Source organism: Rosa chinensis, chromosome 7 (genome assembly GCF_002994745.2).
Source record: "Rosa chinensis cultivar Old Blush chromosome 7, RchiOBHm-V2, whole genome shotgun sequence".
Lineage (NCBI taxonomy): Eukaryota > Viridiplantae > Streptophyta > Magnoliopsida > Rosales > Rosaceae > Rosa > Rosa chinensis.
In genome coordinates, this window is record NC_037094.1 from 44,691,899 (window position 1) to 44,709,497 (window position 17,599).

Here is a 17,599-nt window from a genome sequence, read left to right on the forward strand (position 1 = left end):
CTCACGAAATCCCTCATATGCATCCGACCATCTCGATATCTCATATCCGACTATATGTCCAATCATATGTCTTCCAACAACACATGTGCCTTCCAACCATATGTCTTCCAACTCTAGTCATGCATATTTATATAGGTCCCACTTACTCTGACCATTATTAGTCTCATTAACCATATAATGGTAAAATAATAATCATATATTAGAAACATAAAACCGTTAAAGAGCTGTCAATTTCGACACGACCCGATAACAAGACTCGAAACCCGTACGAAATAAAGCGGGTTGAACCCGCACGATTAAAAAGCGGGTCGGCCGTGGGTCAACCCGCCATGACCCATTTAATAAATGGGTCGGCCACGGGTCAACCCGCTAACACGAAGTGAACCCGTATAACCCGATTATGCTATACTTCTTATTGAAATTTTGGACGTTGGGAGTATTTGATCATATGATTAGACAATTTGAAATATTTTGCTTTATAATTATTGGATTTAATTATTTATATTCTTCATTTTTTGGAGTTTTAGTGAATTTAATCAATTTATGCTTTTTTTTTTTGTTAAATGGGTCGCATTGTTAACCCTTAAATGGGTCATTTTGTCTAACACGACACGACATATTTGTTAAATGGGTTAAGCAGGTTGGAAACGATTATTAAATGGGTTGGGTTTGGGTTTAAATTTTTGACACGATTATTAAATGGGTTGGGTTTGGGTTTGTATCTTGCGACACGACAAATACCTTGACCCGACACGACCCATTGACAGCCTTTAAACCCTAAAAAGAGTAATAATCACAAAATGAATTCAACTCCCAAAATAAATAATGAAATAAATAAAATACATTTTAATTTTAAATCATAAAATTTCTAACAATCTCCCATTGATTTAAGTTAAAATAAATTCATTTAAGACAAAATTAGCGAGTGCTTTTACTGTGCAATCGGTACAGGTACCTTTCAGGTTTGAACCTAGCTTAGTGTTGATAGTCTCCATTTGAGGAACCTAGCTTAGTGTGCAAAGTATTGAACTCAACACCTTTTACCAAATTTAAACATATCTCACACACATTACAAGTAATTAAATAGGTGGAGTGCCTCTTATCAGGATATCCCCCATATGCATCCGACCATCTCGATATCTCATATCTGACTATATGTCCAAGCATATGTCTTCCAACAACACGTGTGCCTTCTGATTTTCCAACTCTAGTCATGCACATTTATATAGGTCACACTTATATCTGACCAATATGCACATTTATATCTCATATCTAACTATATGTCCAACCATATGTCCTCAAACAACACATGTGCTTTCCAACCATATGCCTTCCAACTCTAGTCATGCACATTTATATAGGTCACACTTACGTACCATGACCATTATCAGCTTTATTAACCATATAACGATCAAATAATAATCACATACTAGAAACAGAAAACTGTTAAACCATAAATAGAGTAATAATCACAAAAAGAAAATAACTCCCAAAATAAATAATGAAATAAATAAAATACATTTTAATTTTAAATCATAAAATTTCTAACAATCTCCCACTGATTTAAGTTAAAATAAATTCATTTAAGACAAAATTAGCGAGTGCTTTTACTGTGCAATCGGTACAGGTACCTTTTAGGTTTGAACCTAGCTTAGTGTTGATAGTCTCCATTTGAGGAACCTAGCTTAGTGTGCAAAGTATTGAACTCAACACCTTTTACCAAACTTAAACATATCTCACACACAGTACAGGTGATTAAATAGGTGGAGTACCTCTTCTTAGGATGTCCCCCATATGCATCCGACCATCTCGATATCTCATATCTGACTATATGTCCAACCATATGTCTTCCAACAACACGTGTGCCTTCCAACAATTGATCTTCCAACTCTAGTCATGCACATTTATATAGTTCACACTTATATCTGACCATTATGCACATTTATATCTCATATCTAACTATATGTCCAACCATATGCCTTCAAAAACCACATGTGCCTTCCAACCATATGCCTTCCAACTCTAGTCATGCACATTTATATAGGTCACACTTACGTACCATGACCATTATCAGCTTTATTAACCTTATAACGATCAAATAATAATCATATATTAGAAACAGAAAACCGTTAAACCATAAAAAGAGTAATAATCACAAAATGAAAATAACCCCCAAAATAAATAATAAAATAAATAAAATACATTTTAATTTTAAATCATAAAATTTCCAACAATCTCCCACTAATTTAAAATTAAAATAAAGTCATTTAAGACAAAATCAGTGAGTGCTTTTACTGTGCAATCGGTATAGGTACCTTTCAAGTTTGAACCTAGCTTAGTGTTGATAGTCTCCATTTGAGGAACCTAGCTTAGTGTGCAAAGTATTGAACTCAACACCTTTTACCAAACTTAAACATATCTCACACACAGTACAGGTGATTAAATAGGTGGAGTGGCTCTTCTCAAGATATCCCCCATATGCATCCGACCATCTCGATATCTCATATCTGACTATATGTCCAACCATATGTCTTCCAACTCTAGTTATGCACATTTATATAGGTCACACTTATATCTGACCATTATGCACATTTATATCTCATATCTAACTATATGTCCAACCATATGTCTTCAAACAACACATGTGCCTTCCAACCATATGCCTTCCAACTCTAGTCATGCACATTTATATAGGTCACACTTACGTACCATGACCATTATCAGCTTTATTAACCATATAACGATCAAATAATAATCATATATTAGAAACAGAAAACTGTTAAACCGTAAATAGAGTAATAATCACAAAATGAAAGTAACTCCCAAAATAAATAATAAAATAAATAAAATACATTTTAATTTTAAGTCATAAAATTTCCAACAATGTCCCACTAATTTAAAATTAAAATAAAGTCATTTAAGACAAAATCAGTGAGTGCTTTTACTGTACAATCGGTATAGGTACCTTTCAGGTTTGAACCTAGCTTAGTGTTGATAGTCTCCATTTGAGGAACCACTACAACAGAAAGTCTTTTTAGCGACCAAGTTTTTTTCGAGGAATTTATTTTCCTCAATAAATGTCACCTTTTACGAGGAATATTTCAATTCCTCATTAAATGCTATTAAGTCTTCGACGAGGAATATATTTTCCTTACTATATATCACTTTCTACGACGAATATTTCAGTTCATCACTAAATGTGATCATAAGTTGGTCCCCTGAAGCGTCATGTTATTAGCGAGGAAAATATGAGACTTGGGTGACGAATTTTTTCATCGATAAAATGACATTCAGCGAGGAAATAACGATTTCATCGTTATTTTTTTGGCAGAAAATTGTCTAAGACCCGCCAAATTCTATGGCGATAAAACTAGCGTTTCCTCGCTAAAAATCTGTGTTCTACGAGGAACAATTTCCTCGTCAAAAGAAGTCATTAATGAGGAAATAACACTTTCCTCGTTAATAGTTTGGAGGAATATTGTGTAAGACCCGCTAAATTCAACGGCGACAAAATTATAGTTTCCTCGTTAAAAGTACATGTTCTACGAGGAACCATTTCCTCCTCAAAAGAAGCAATTAGAGAGGAAAAAAAAATACTTTTCTCGTTATTAATTTGGCGGAAAATTGTGTAACACCCGCCAAATTCAACGGCGATAAAACTATAGTTTCCTCGCTAAAAGTATGTGTTCTACGAGGAACCATTTCCTTGTCAAAAGAACCAATTAGCGAGGAAATAACGATTTCATCGTTATTAGTTTGATGAAAAGTTCTATAAGACCCCCCAAATTTAATAGCGATGAATTTGAGCATTCCTCACTCAAAGTCTTACTTGAGCAATAAATGATTTCCTTCCCCCTGATACATTTAGCGAGGATCTAATTATTTTGTCATTGTAGGTTTTGCAGGGCAAAAAAAATTAAAGGGAAAAAAAATTGGCGATATTAAAAAAAAAAAAAAAAAAAACGTGCACATCATTTTTTTTAGCGGGCACTAAAAAAAAAATCATAGAATTGTAGTAAAATATCAATAAAAAAGAGAAAAAGGATGACAAAATCATTGCTACCATTTACTTAGAATTATTATTTTGATGTCAAGTATAAAAATGTTCATTTTTTTGTCAAAAGAAAATTTTGCATTAATATACATTGCAGGACAACAAAAAAGTGAAAGGCGAAGTCACAAACAACAAAGCAAAAAAAAAAAAAATTTGAGTTTGCAAATTCGTAGAAATTAAGGACTCAAACCTAAGATAGCCGCGACAATACCCAATGGCTTAACCAAGTCCCCTAAAATCTTTATGTTGTTTTTATAAAACTTTTTGTCTTATTTATGAGTACTCGACTATTTACGGGACCGAAGACCTGTTGTGACTGCACTGCTCGAACCACCCAAAGGACCCTGCTAATAATAAATCAAAAAATTTGAGATGAAGAAATAGATCCATAAATAATAAAGATTTTAATAATTTTATACCACAAGTAAGACTACCAATGAATGACATGTGCTAGGTGTATTTGTCTTAATCATTTTTCCTTTTTCTTTTTGAGTGTGGAATGCGCTACTGACGTATTTGATTTCATAATCATTATTCATTTACACAAGTAGCATATGAATATTTGTTCTTTTAAAAGTATGATTAAATATCATGAAGCTCTCATCTCTGTGAGTAAGATTAGATTCATCTTTCTTTCTCCCTATATCATTAATTCTTGTATAGCTTGATTAATCAACGTCTTTTTATCATCTGCTAAATCTAAATGTGAGATGTAGTAGTTTATATAATTGGGGTAATTTCAATTAAACGCATTCTAATGGAATGCCCGATTCGATTTGAACTCAACCTGTATTTTGATTTTATTGTGAGTCCAGGACAAGGGGTTGTCAATCCCAGGTCAATTCAAGCTTTTAAAGTCGCTGCACTACCAATTGCTCTCTTATTCTGGGTTCGAAATGGGTTTTCATTATTTTTCGTTGCAGTCCAAAAATTTTGGATCTCTAGGCATGTTTTCATCCCTATGGACTTTTGTTGTTTCAATTTTGGATTCTTCTCTCATTTTGAGCAATTGGTAATCATTATTCAATCTCATCCTAGGTACCTGTATATAATTTACGTAATAAGATGCAATTGTTATTATTGGTTTGCTTTGTGATCCTATCCCTCTTTTATTCAGTTATTAGTTTTGGTTTATTGGTGCTGACCTCTTTGGTTTATTCATTTTACAAGTATAAACAGAATGAGCTAATCAAGTCAATGGGTGGGAAAAAGAAGTCTGGCAGTTCTTGGTTCATATTATATATATGGAGGTCTAATTTCATTTTAGTTTTTGTTATGTGCAGTGCATGCAATTCTCTTATTCTACTCTATCAATTTGTATACATCCTATCTTCTTCTTCTGTATTTTTGTATTTGCCATTACTGTAATTTATTTTTGTTTTTGTTTTTGTTTTTTTTTACTTCAGTGTACTTCTATCTGACCAGATGGCATTGGATATGGAGTTAAGGACGTTGTGTACTGGAGCTAACCCAGAATAAACATGGAGAATCCTGTGACTTAAAGAATACAGACTAATTGGAAGACCTCTCGAAAGGCCTTGTGGTTGCATTCTAGACTTAGCTCAATCTAATTTCTGACTTGGTAAGTGTCTCTTCTAAAGTGTATGTTCTGGTTCTCTAAAATGATTCTGAAGAGTCTTGGTTGGTACTATAAGAGCCTTCCCTTGATTCCATGCCATTTGAAGTCATTGTTACTTCTGATATCCTTTTCTTATGAATGGTTGTCTTTTTTTTGATGTGCATAGCTATTGGATACTATGATCGGTAGGGAACAATGAATCATTGCATTTCATTTTGTTCTAATTTAGCATTGCTATTATTAGCAAGCTTTGACCAATCTCCGAATCTAGTTTGTGCTGTAGCTATTGCAAGTGTTTATGCTTTTCATAACCCCTTGCCTCTTTTGTTTGCATGAACTATCTGTTGGCCCTTATAATGAATTTGCTTATAAGAAAATGGTGAAAGGATTAGCTTTGACTAATCTCTGAATCTAGTTTTTGTTGTAGCTGTTGCAAGCGCCCTGCCACTTTTTGTTGTTGCATTCTCCTTCACAGTAAATCATATTGTTTTATGCTTTTCATTTGCAGAATGGTGTTGGGTGGTCAATTCAGAAGTGCAGCACTGCAGCATCTCTCAAATAGTTGTTCTGCAAAGATGGTTTCTTTTATTGTTCTAGACTGTTATTTTGTATTTCACAATTTTGATGGGTATTCATCACAAATGTTCAAGTGTAATGGAGATCCAAAATTAAAAAGCATATAAAGGTTATTTATTTAATTATTCGCAGATTTATATTTAATTTTCGATGATCAATGTTGTGGTGGTCTGTCGACATGGTCACTAATATATGCCTGTGACTGAAGTTTATTCATGACCAAAAAGTCAAAAACCTGAAATTTTGTGGTGGCTGTAGGCTAGAATCTACAGCAACAAAACTAAGTTTCCTCACTATAGATTAGAACCTACAATGACAAAACTCAATTTCCTCGCTATAGATCACAGTACTTATATTGACAAATTTAAAGTTTCTCGTCATTGAGCACCTTTGGTGAGAAATAATTTTCTCGCTAAAAAGATATATATTGGGGATGAAAATAAATTTCCTTGTTGAAGATAGCTTATAGCGAGTGATACGTGCAAAAGCAATCACCAATTTAAACCCTGAAAAATGTAGTTGTTAGTATAGAATAAACAGGGATCATTCAAGCCGGGGATTGAGGGTATTTACATGTGAAACGAAAATAAGAGAAAAAGAATTTACAAGACAAACGAAAATAACAAGTATATTTAGACAATTCGAAATTTACAAAGAATCCAAGTTAGAGTTAAATTAGAAATCCATACATAACACAAATACAAACAACAAATCCTAATTAAATTCTAACTACACAAATCCATATTCAACTCAAACTCTAACAAGTTAACATCACAGTTACAAATCCTAAAACACTATTCACGAAAATACTATTCACGAATTTAATTAATCATTTTCAGATTATATACTAAGATATTTACGTGACATGCTATCTAAAAACCTAAAATCAATACATATACAAGAACAAGAAAACATAAAGATAGGGGGTTTTGAAGATCAAACTATAAATTTTCAAAAAACAAATAAAAGAAAAATTGTTTTTATTTACAAAGGTGGGAAAAGAAGAATTTTTGGAAAACAACTTATCAAGAACCATTCAAGAGCAATCTATTCATGCAATCTTTTAATCTTTTAGTTACCATGGAACGATATCAACCAAGAAACAAAGTTACAAGCGCCCAATGTCCCTTATATGACTTCCCTTTACACAATTGATTAGAACAAGCGCCTAAACAATATATTTCAAATGCAAGTATCACACAATCGAAGCGACTCATAATCTCATGCATTCGAATCATTAAGAGCAAGTGAAAGTTTAGTCAATAAACATGCAAATTTAAGTACTCAAAGCAAGTCTTTTCATTACATGCATAATCTGATTTCGACCTTTGTCCAAAGCCTTTACTACCATATTGAATTAGGATCAACAAGCGTTCACCTAATTACTAGCTCCAATTACATGCAATCATCCTAAGTTGACCACCAAAGAACAAGAACATGCAAAAGTTTTCTATAAAACAAAACCAGATTATCATTCCATATATTCATCAACTAACAAGAATCAAACACACATAAACAAATCAAACATTGAAAAGAACATCAAAATAGCATCCAAAAATAAATAGCATACTCAAAAGTTTCGGTTCACACATAGAAAATCCAAAGCAGAAATTTTATCTAACAAATACACCAAACCGTAAATAAATGTATGGTAAAGCATATGAACAACCCTTAATTATGTCCCAAAGACCCAAAGCAGCTCCAAGGTATCGCAACAAGTGAAGAACACGGTGGTGGAGGAAGGTGGCACGGCTTAGATCTTTGAAGATTGTGAAAACCTGAAAACTAGAGAGAAAACAAGTGAGAAACGAATTTGTGGAGAAAAGTTGTTCACACCTCTGGACGTCTAATACACTAGGTATATATAGAAGGGCGTCCAAAGCACTCCCAATTCATTTCTACTTGACTTCTCTTAGTTTGTGTTGATCTAGGACTTCTTTGATACAAAACAGATTTCCGGTAGTATTGACTGCAGTTCACTAAAACGACCATAACTTCCTCTATAAAATAGATATTGACAAACCGTAAAAATTTATGGAAATTAGACATCCGTAGCTTTCCAACCATATAAAGATCATAATTTTCTAAGCTCTGAGAGATTTTTGACACTCCGTTGAAGTTGACTGATCTGTACAGGCAGATTTTCGAATCTGTAATGGATTTGACTTTTAATGCATAACTTGAGTCCAATTCGGTTTTCCTTCATATCACATGCCTCTCACATGTCTTCCATGCCTTGTTGAAGAATGAAACATTTTCAAGAACCTTCAAGAATCTTCAAGAATCTCACGGAAATTCCTCAATCCTTTTCCACTTCGAATTCTAATTCCATGTTTCTCTCAAAACCGAATTCAAAGTATACTCCTCTTCCATGTGCACGGCATATGATCTTCTTGAGACTTCTAGATGCTTCATGAACGTTCCAAGGCTCTCCTAGTATGAGTAGAACTCCATATGCAAGTAGGTTTCCTAGTTGAATACAAACTTCTTTTCCGAGATGCTTCTACACTCTTCCGGAACCTTCTTGAGTAATCCTTATCCAATAGGGACTCCTTGTCACACTAGTATTCCTTATCTGAGTAGAATTGGGTTTCCTTGTCCAAGTAGAACTTCTAATTCCGCGACTTAAGAGTTTGAATCCAAGTCAGCTTCTAATTCCTACTCCAACTAGGATTCCTTTTCCTAGTCAAACTGGGAGAACTTCTATTTCTTCATTTCTTTCCATTTTTGCGCCACTTGTGCCTTCCTTAGTCATTTTTGGACCTTGAGACTCCATTTTCACCTGTAAAATACTAAGTTAAATTAATCAAGATAAAGGAAATAACTTAGCAAAATATAGGGTTTAAACATTATAAACGTCTCATTTTATGCTCTTATCAGCGAGGAAATACTTCCATGTGGAAAGATATCTATAACGACGAAATATTATCAGCGAGGAAATCAAACATTTAACGATGAATTCTATTTTGTTAGGAAATATATATAACGACTATTTTTCAACACTGAAACTTTTTTAACGAGGAAAAAGTATGAGTTTAGGCGAGTAAAAAAATTGTAGCTAAAGAATAACGGCGAGAAAATAATATATTCATCTCGAAAAGGGTTTAGCGAGGAAATAATATTTTCCTCGCAGAAACTTTTCTTGACCACCCTACTGCGAGGAACTGACGACCAAAATATTTTCCTGCGAGGAAATTTTGATTTTCAGCGACAAACTTGTTCACCGCAAATTAGCTTTTTTGTTGCTTAGTGTGCAAAGTATTGAACTCAACACCTTTTACCAAACTTAAACATATCTCACACACAGTACAGGTAATTAAATAGGTGGAGTGCCTCTTCTCACGATATCCTTCATATGCATCCGACCATCTCGATATCTCATATCTGACTATATGTCTAACCATATGTCTTCCAACAACACATGTGCCTTCCAACCATTGGTCTTCCAACTCTAATCATGCACATTTATACAGGTCACACTTATATCTGACCATTATGCACATTTATATCTCATATCTAACTATATGTCCAACCATATGTCTTCCAACAACACATGTGCCTTCCAACTCTAGTCATGCACATTGATATAGGTCACACTTACCATGACCATTATCAGCTTTATTAACCACATAATGATCAAATAATAATCATATATTAGAAACATAAAACCGTTAAACCATAAATAGAGTAATAATCACAAAATGAAAATAACTCCCAAAATAAATAATAAAATAAATAAAATACATTTTAATTTTAAATCTAATTTTAAATCATAAAATTTCCAACAATCTCCCACTAATTTAAAATTAAAATAAATTCATTTAAGACAAAATCAGTGAGTGCTTTTACTGTACAATCGGTATAGGTACCTTTCAGGTTTGAACCTAGCTTAGTGTTGATAGTCTCCATTTGAGGAACCTGAGTGTGCAAAGTATTGAACTCAACACTTCTTACCAAACTCAAACATATCACACACACAGTACAGGTAATTAAACAGGTAGAGTGCCTCTTCTTCTCACGATATCCCTCATATCTGACCATTTCGATATCTCACATCCGACTATATGTCCAACCGTATGTCTTCCAACAACACACACTATGCCAATAATGCCTTCAGACGACACATTTCAGACGACAGAAAACTTGTTGTCTGACATGTTTCAAGTTTTTTAGACGACAAAACAAACTAATTGTGTTGTCTGAATAGCATGAAAATCCATAATAATTCATTTTTTCCAGCTTTGAAAAATTCAGACAACAGATAACTGTTGTATGAACAAACCAAGAAGTTCTCACTTTCAATTGAAAAAATAAGACAACAGATTTATGTTGTCTGAATGAAACAGATAAATTACTTCTCATAGTGTGTCCAAAAATTATTTTTTGTTACAACATAAACTAATCAAATTGATCCCCCCGTGTTTTTCTTGGTCAAAAACTCAAAAACATCAAAAACACATTCTCTCGCGCCTAGCTCTTTCTCGACCCAGCAGCAACCCTAAGCAACCAAGAGCAACAAACCTAGCAACAACCCAGAGAAACATCCCGTCCATTACCAACAACCCAACCCAGATTCCCTTGATTCCTCTCTATCAGAAGAGACAGAAGATTCCTTTTCACTCCTCGAGCTAGAAGAGACAGATCAGATTCCTTTCGCAGAACTGGAGTTCTTTGATTTCAAGAGCTGGAGTCCGAAGTATTCAATATTGTTAATTGCATGGTAAGCTCGTTCTTCCTCTTAGGGTTTTGATGCGGCTTAAATAGCCTCACAATTTAACCATGCAAAATGTAGTTGTCAGTATAGGATAAGCAGGGATCGTTCAGTCTGGGGATTGTAGGGTACACCTACACAAAAAGGTCAATTAACAAATAAAAGAATAAAATGGGGGTTTTGAAATTTGGTTCCTAATCTACCTAAAATAAAAACAAAACAAATAAACCTATATACAATGATCAACTTCCCTAACCTAGACCAATACCACTCGGAAATTACTAAGTGTAAAAATAGAAAATCCATTTCAACATACTACAAAAATGTGCCCATCTTAAATGCCTAGATAAGAGCCCAAATGAAAAGCCTCAGCGGATCAATCCATTTATCTGATTCGTTCTAATGTAGGCTTGGATCGGAAAAGTCCTTACCAAGCCTAATACTACTAATTTTCGAAAACGCTCAGCGTAATTCTCTTAACTAGTAGTATTATCTAACCCTCGAATCAACTCACACGTGCAAATTAACCAATACACATAGAATTTAACACGTAATTTTCAGAATCGTTTAATCATTAGAGCATGATTTTTACCACTCGTTAGAACTAATTACTACTTGTTTAACTCAGCGTCTTAACAAATAACAATTACTCTGGGCAAATTAAGCAAACACACAAGAACTCTCACCGTTATTCTAGCATGCAAATTTATGAACCTAACTCTGAAAATTACCTAAACACATAAAAGGGCACAAGATTGTAACATGCATCATAAAAGAATTCTCGAAATTAACTCAATAATAAACTGAAAATCTAAAAAATATTAATAAAAATATTCTGAAAATTTCATATCTCCAATTACACAACTCGCAAATCTAAACACACAAAACCGAAACAAAAATTGTAAATAGAGTCATAGTTACACTTTGAAGCTTTCCTCAGCGGCTTGGCAACAAGGTGATGAACTCGTCTCTACTATGGTGATGGAGCGTCCTTGACTCAGTGCCTAAGAACTTCGTAGATTGATGAATGGATGGTGGTCACAGTCTTGTAGGTGTTGGAGGTTTGAGGAGTGAGTTGGGCAGAGTCTTGGAATAGTTTTTGGCCAGGAAGTGATAGGCAAGGAAATGATCGGCTAGGAAGCGATCGGCCAAAAAGAGATAGGCCAGGAAGCGATGCAAATTCTGTTCTGGACGTTGCCTATTTATAGGGGAGCATTGGTTGACTTTTGTCGATCATACCCTTCATCATTGGACGGATGGGATTGCATCATAATTCCTTTAATTTCCCAACTGAAACGGCTCCTTTATGGCCTTAACTCCTCTCATAATGGAGCAATTCCTTTAATTTCCAAGCTGAAACATCTTTCTTTTATTTATTCCCCAACTGAAAACGTCTTTCTCCTTTATTTCCCTTCTTCATTGCTTGGTCAAATATCTTAAATGCTTTATTTTATGACTCCATCGTGGTTGTTTCCAAGAGTTCCACCGGGCAAGGTTTCCTACAACAAGCAATAGAATATCATATTTTTTTAGAGAAAATAAAAGGGAATTAAATTGTAAAGACAGCAAAAACGTCAACGGTGAGGAATCCTGATCCAACTAGGATTTTTCATGAATTTTGCATTTTCCTCTTATTTCATGCCAAACACTCTACAAGACTCTGAAAACGACTCGATGACGCAAAACACGAAACTAAGAGAGAAACAACGCTAAAATGGGGCATATACTCAATAATATTGTCGCACTTTTTGCTCCTATCAGGTTTCGACTTCGATTCATTTTGGATTTTGGGGTTTTGTTGGGATATCTATTTGGGGGTTTTGCTCGATTGGGGTGTTATGGCTTATTCTTTTTGGGTATTTCAATTTGGCTTTCTCTTCGGTCGTTCTTCTTATTCTCGTTGAATTCGATTAATCTCAGATGCTTCCAATTCAGCCGCTGTCGTCTCGCACACTAACCCCATGAACCCAAGACACCCATTTCTCCAAAACGCACTCAACTTCTTCTTCACCAATCATTCACTGCTGCTTTAGGGCTCGCTGTCCCTTAATGATACTTCGGCTTCCGTCGTCGATTCCAAGAGCGGTGTGTTGTTTCCGTCGGTCCTGGGCGGGACTCGGTGACTTCTGGGAATTGGGTTGAGGAGAAAACGCGTGTTGGGGTTGTAGAACATCGATTTGTATTCGTATGGTATCATATTTCTCTTCCCTCCTAAATTTCGTTTCTTTTTGTTGTTGAATTTTTCAAAGTTCTGTTGGGTAAGCTACACTATCAGCTCAGTCATTCAGTGTGTAAAGTAGTCAAATTTTGCTTGCTTATTGACTGTGTATATATAATATATGTGATTTTAGCTTGTGCTAACTATGTGCATAATTGGGGAATGTCAGTACAAATCTGTACTAGCTTTAGATTAGTTAAAGTAATGTAATGGGTTGGATCAGAGAAGGTTATTTGTTATGTTTGGCTTAGAAATCACAACTTCATGACCAGGAGGTGTATTTTAGTGTCTTGATTAAATAGCAGGTTGGTTTTTGAATTCACTTATGTTGTTGACCTTCTTTGCTAACACTATATGCAATATTAGTTCTTAGAGAGAAACATTGAATGCAGTTGGATTGAAATTGAAGTTCTCTATCAAGATGATAGCCTTAGCTTGTTAGATATCTACTCTTGTACTCCGTTTTTAAACATTTGTTTTGATTATAGGAGAGCAAAGAGCAGCTTGGAACCAATGTTAGCTTTACTACATCTTGTTTCTCTATTATTGTTAACTTCGATCTTGCTGCAGAGCATTTTGACTACCCTATGGCTTTAGGTAAATAGTTGATTTGGTTATTAGCTCTCACTCTGATCTAGTATCATTGAGGAATCAGGGCACTTAAGATTATTTTTGTTTTCTTTTCCCTCTTGTAGATATCAGGGAGCAGGTTAAGTTGGATGATGTTATGGAGGAAGTTGGACTGGGTCCCAATGGTGGACTTATGTACTGCATGGAGTACCCTTTTTTTTGACATTTTTCTTTGCTTTTTTTAAGAATGGTTTTATAATAATTGCCATTTATAAAGGGCTTGCAGATGTGAAAAAATCAATTGATAAATATGTCACTTGTCCTGGTGTTCTCTTCTCTTTAAATTTTTTTTGATTTCTAAGGTGAATGGCCTTAATCTCGATAACTAGACACCTTGAAGATAATCTGGATGATTGGCTTGCAGAGGGATTGGAGGATTACCTGGATGATGACTACTTGGTTTTTGACTGCCCAGGTATGCATAAGAGCATACGTGTTCCGTTGTCTGTGTCTATTATCATGCATCAGCTCTTGAAAGGTTAGGTATGCAATGCTAGTTGTTACATTGCAACAAAAATACCAAACTACTGGCTGATTGGTAGTTCATATGCTTTCCATAATACCCGACAGGGGTGGTAACCAGTAACATTATATGCAATTCCTATTTAGCTCACTTTTGTCCTCAGCTACTCCAATCTCTCATCTTTTCAATGACTTCATTTTCATCTATACTGTTATATAACCTATAATGCTATAATTTTCGGGGGGACAATTAGCTCAATAGGTGGAAATCCACTCATCAATTGTGATTCATTGTTCTAGTGCTGATTTGGAGATAAGAGATTGAGACAACTTGTTTTGGTGAGCATAGTTTGTTGCTTTTGGATTTTACTTGATTAGCTGGAATTTTTGAATTAGGTAGAAGAGGGTGCAAAAATCGATCGGTTGAAATGCGCAGGATGTTTGAGCTAATAACTCTTGCTGTCGGGTATGTACTTAAGTGCTGTATAACCAAAGGAAAATCCTCTTATTTAAACCATCTTTTCTTTTGACTGTCCATCATTTTATTTATTTTTATAGGAAGAATTAAATAAATGCTGTCATTGTTTTCACAATTTGATATAACATTGAACTCGTCATCTACCAAATGGTAAAGTTATTCCTAAGGTGGGCCCCATTGGGCCACCTCTGATTTCAGGGTGAAATTTGGGGCGGGTCATGTCATCCGGGGTATTACATTCTACCCTCAAAGAAATTTCGTTCCGAAATTTAAGAGCACTTCCCAAAAATCCGGTACAGTTAACTCATTATCAAATCCAGTCCTAGCTCTCCTGTAAGTAATGCTCTCGTCAATAAGCCTCCACAAGATATTGAACAAGTCAATTTCCCCCGATTAAAGTCCTCTGTAGTCCATACAGAATACCATATGAAGCATACTTACATGAACATTTGCCTAAACATAATCAGCTATAATGAGCCATGCTCACACCGCTGCCAGCAATACCAACATCACCAACGGTGTTACCTACGGAAACACCGCCATGTGGGCTATCGCTCGAGCCCCAGCTCAGCCCAGGACCCCCGCTGACATGCCGCCACGCGCTGCGCCAACATCGCCTCGCTGAGGTATCAGAAACTGAGAACTGAAGCATATCAGTCCTACATCGAAAGCAAGGAAGAAATCTATCTCTCCCACACCTATAAAAGGTCCACTCCTCTCTCCTCATTTACTTCGCATTTATTACTTACCTAACGTTATTCTGTCAACATAAATACATTGACTGACTTAGGCATCGGAGTATAGAAGACCGCCAACCGCGGTCTCTCTTTGACGCCCTTTGTATTTTACTTGACAGGTGACGCTAGCGCTACAACTTCTTCAGTAGCGGTCCAGAGTTGGACCAGCGTTAACAAGATTTAGCTACTGCTGAATCTTAGACATTAACATTGGTGCCGTCTGTGGAAATCCTGGAGCAAAAGGTCATCCCATCATAATCCACAATGACTAACGGTAGCGGGGAAATCGCCGATGAGCAAGCGGCCTAGTCCGGCAATCCCCAACCCACTAATCCCACGGTCACCGTTTGTACACATTTCAATTAAAGCTCAAACCGACAAAAACCTCTCTTCTTTCAGATTTCGTTACATCACATCGCACAACAAAAGTGAACAACAAGCCCAATTCTACAAAGATATATATTTTCACGTAAATATATATATATATATACACACACACACACACACGTAGTCATCCACTCAGGGATGTCACTAATACAAACTATAGTTCACACATCACGAAAATTGAGAAATTCATTTTTATACTTAAAACCCATTTTCCATACCTGTGAACCGTAGTCGATTGAGTTCATATCATTTAAAACAAATATTCATTTTCGAAAACGATTTACAATTTATCAATTAATTCTGAATAATAAATAAATCCGTTCGTAAATGAACCACGTGAGATTTACTCACCTCTAAATTCCCGCTCATCTTCACAAAATTAGGTAATTTACGAAACGTACTCTGCCAAGTACCTAAGAAAAATATAGCCTCGATTCAGTACACGAATCACAATAACAATTAAATATTGAATCTCCTAATTTGATCCAAAAATCCGAAAGTGACGCCAATCGAGGCGAAACCTCATCCGAGACCATCCAAAGTCTCCAAAACGCTTCTACGGTCAATATATCAAAACTACAAGTCGATCGAATGGCCGAATCCTCATGGATTGAAAACCGATTGAACCTAAAACCCTAAAAAAATCATAACTTGCTCATACGATTTACAAACTATATATCAAAATGCTCGTATCGACGAGTAGATCGCAATGAGGAACAAAAACTGTCCCTGAGGTGGCATAAAGCAGCCACAAAGAGCCGCCACAGACGGTGGCAGAGCTGCCACCAACATTTGGTGGCGAAACCTATGCTACAATCTTGCCCACAACATGTACATCAACTTTCACAACTACACTGAAGTCAAATTGTAAGCCAATTGGCTGGAATTTTCCTTGGAATTTCAATTCCAAAATTCGATCTCCACGCTTTGAATCATTGCAAGCCACCTTAGGAGAAAACTTCTACGTCCTCTGGGCTTCAAAAGCCCTCAAGAATCACCGGCTATGGTGGCCGGAGTTGAGAGTTCCATCAAACCCAAGATGCAGCACCGCCGCTGGTCTTCTCTTCCTTGCTGCTCTGCCACAGCTCGTTTCGTGCTCAGATGCTACCACAGATTTCAAGAGGAAGGTGAGATGAAGAGATTGCAGCTCGTGGCATGGCCAATGGTGGCCGGACGAAGTCTGAGGCGATATTCCAGCTAGGGAGAGAAGAGAGAGAAATGGGTTTCCGAAAATGGAAATATGTCCGTTTTTGCAATTTTCAGAAATTTTCGTCCTTTATACAAAAATAGAAATTTTTTCCGAATGCCATAACTTCTTCATACGAACACCGATTTTCACGTTTCACATATGCACGAACTCGTATCGATGTGCTCTACAACTTTTGTGAAGGAAGTTTTCACAGAATCCTAACATATAAAAATAAATTCTTGAATCAAAGCGTTTCAAGCGAATAATAGTCTGAAATACTTCCACCTCAACCTCGAACTACGTACTCGTGCCAACGATCACCAAATAAATTCCGGGAAATCCTCATAAAATAATAATGAATTTTTGGGGTATTACATTACTATTCCGGGTAAGTGTGGATATATTCATGTTGGGGGTTTGCACTTTTGGAAGAGAGAGAGAGTTTCCTTTTTGGTCAACCACACACCCACAAACCTGATCCTTTCTTTTTCTCCTTCGTTTTGGCCGTACGGACCCGGAGACTGATTTCCAGCGATTTCTTTGCCGTTAGACTACCGCCAGACGCTCCACCTATTAGA

The 17,599-nt window shown here is 35.8% G+C and overlaps 1 long non-coding RNA gene across 1 annotated transcript; it reads left to right on the forward strand.

Annotated features, from left to right (window-relative positions):
• The first annotated feature begins 10,641 nt into the window (after positions 1-10,641).
• On the forward strand, positions 10,642-13,738 carry LOC112180877. Its single transcript, XR_002928541.2, has 3 exons — positions 10,642-10,929; positions 12,841-13,110; positions 13,627-13,738. It is a non-coding gene; the product is annotated as an uncharacterized LOC112180877 (long non-coding RNA).
• The last annotated feature ends 3,861 nt before the right edge of the window (positions 13,739-17,599 follow it).